The sequence below is a fragment of the Bison bison genome, unplaced genomic scaffold, assembly GCF_000754665.1.
Source record: "Bison bison bison isolate TAMUID 2011002044 unplaced genomic scaffold, Bison_UMD1.0 scf7180017858759, whole genome shotgun sequence".
Classification (NCBI taxonomy): domain Eukaryota; kingdom Metazoa; phylum Chordata; class Mammalia; order Artiodactyla; family Bovidae; genus Bison; species Bison bison.
Genome location: NW_011489331.1, coordinates 9,214 through 12,048, shown reverse-complemented (window position 1 = coordinate 12,048; position 2,835 = coordinate 9,214).

Sequence of the window (2,835 nt, the reverse complement as noted above, 5' to 3'; positions counted from 1 at the left end):
GATTTAGGTCATACCTGAATGGTCTAGTGGTTTTCCCTACTTTCTTCAATTTAAGTCTGAATTTGGCAATAAGTTCATGATCTGAGCCACAGTCAGCTCCTGGTCTTGTTTTTGCTGACTGTATAGAACTTCTCCATCTTTGGCTGCAAAGAATATAATCAATCTGATTTCGGTGTTGGCCATCTGATGATGTCCATGTATAGAGTCTTCTTTTGTGTCTCAGCAATTAGAGAGATTAAATAGTTAATAGGGCATTCCCTGGGGGCTCAGCTGGCAAAGAATCTGCCAGCAATGCAAGAGACCTGGGTTCAATCCCAGGGTTTAGAAGACCCCCTGGCGAAGGGAATGGCAACCCACTCCAGTATTCTTGACTGGAGAATTCCATGGACAGAGGAGCCTGGTTCGTTGGGTCTCAAAGAGTCGGACACGCCTGAGTGACTAACACACACACATCACACAAATAAATAATTAATTAAATTTTGATTAAAAGAAACCTGATTTCATAATTTTGAATTGATCGAGGATACTGATGAGACTGGGGTTTGAACTAACAAATATCAGGCAACTTAAAAATAGGTGAAATGAAGGACTTCTAGAAGCAGTCTTGAATTGGACATTATTTGCTGATATGATTAAGATCTTTGCACTCTTTAAAACATTCTGTTCTCTAAAAGGCAAGACAAGTAAAGAGGCATCCATCAAACAATAGTGATAATTTATTTTTCAAGATATTTATGAGCAAGGACAGAGTCTGAAATTTCCAGAGTTGTGAAAGTCACCAAATAAATGTCTCAAGACTGAAGAAAAAAAGAGATAGGTGGGTTGTACCTGCAATCCTTTTTTGTAATCTGAGTCTGTTATTCTCTTTAATTATCCGGATGATTTAATCTGTTGTTTATATTTGTTTAGTTTATTGTTATATATGTGATGCTCACATATTTGGAAGAGACCCTGGCTCATCCTAAAATATGTTTTTAGACAGTCTGCCCTCCCCTTCTTTAATGGAATCTATAAACTCTGGGAGGTTTACTAGGGGAAATGGGCACATGAGTAGCTCTCACTTTTGCAGGAAAGGAATATATTAAAGCAATCAAGTGATGCTGTCACAATCCAGGTAATTGGAACTTCTAGCAGAAATTATGTTTTTATCTTTAAAAAATTTACTGATGGCCTTGGTCAAAATTTGGGGAGCAAAATCATTTCAGTAGATGTTAGTGTATTGAGTTGGTGTTGGCTGAGGAACAACCACAGAGCAGTTGTTGGTCCAAATCCACAACTGTATTCCTGAATCTCTGGTATTGTTATTTTAGTGTCAGGTGTTTTGAAGAAGCATGAATTGAAGGCATAAAAGGGAAGCTATGTCTTTGCCAAACAGTGTTTGCCTTTCGGCCTTGATGCAAGTGTTTTTTATGTGCTGAGTGGAGAGGTTATAGTGCCATTTAAGAGCCACCTAATGGACTTCCCTGGTGGTCCACTGGTTATGAGTTCTGGCGATGAAGGGACACAGGTTCCATCCCTGGTCTGGGGAGATCCCACATGCCACCAGTCAACTAAGCCCATTCACCAAACTTCAGAGTCCATGATCTAGAGCCCACACTCTGCAATGAGAAGCCACCATGAAGAAAATCCCAAAATTGCAACTAGAGTATAGCTCTCATTCACTGCATATAGAAGTATACACAAAACAAGGGAGACAAATCACAGTCAAAAATGAAAATAAAAATAATAAAGTATATAAACAGATAACAAAATAAATAAAATAAAACTCACCTAGAACATTTCATCAACAAATGTAAAAACCAACAAGAATCCTTGGAATTAGAGTCAGAGATATGTAAAAAGTTAGAAGTGTCAGAGTAGTTATTAAATTGATTCCATATATTATACAATATAAACTGATCTATGTCTAAGGGTAAATATTATCTTGAATTAATTCTATATCTCAGAATCTGTCAGTTCTGTGGTTATTACATAAAATGAGATTTTTGAATAGGATGTGATATAAAGTGTGACAAAACCCATAGGTCTTAAACTGGCTTGAGAGTTTAGGAGACTGCTTAGAGGAGTCTAAACAGAACAAAGAGGAACAAGTCACTAAATGCCAGTTATAGATTGGGAGCAGCAAACAAGTAGAATCATGAGGAGTGGAAGGGAACAAATGGTTAGGGAAAACTACTTTCTGGACAGTAGCCCACCTAAGATGACTACAATACCTGACTCTCAGGATGGTGTGCTTCTAGAGCCACTCTCCATTACTCCAAGACCAGCAAACTTCCCCAAGACCAGATAGAGCTTCCTCTGTATGAATCAGGGAAAAAACATAATTAAATGAAAATACTTGCAATGTCGATAGACTTTCAAGATAGGGTTATACTAAGAAAATTCTAGCTTGATCTCAGTTGTTAATATAGGTCAGTCAACACTAAATTTTGGTTTTAGTACAGCAAACACGGATTAATAACCTCAGGTATGCATATGACCACCATTATGGCAGAAGGTGAAAAGGAACTAAATAGCTGCTTTGAAAGTAAAAGAGGAGAGTGGAAAAAACTGATTTAAAACTCAACATTTAAAAAACTAAGATGAGGGCATCTGGTTCCATCACTTCATGGCAAATAGATGGGGAAACAGTGGAAACAGTGAGAGATTTTATTTTGGGGGGCTTCAAAATCACTGCAGGTGGTGACTGCAGCCATGAAATTGAAAGATGCTTGCTCCTTGGAAGAAAAGCTATGATCAACCTAGACAGCATATCAAAAGCAGAGACAATACTTTGCCAACAAAAGTCCATCTAGTCAAAGCTATGGTTTTTCCAGTAGTCATGTATGGATGTGA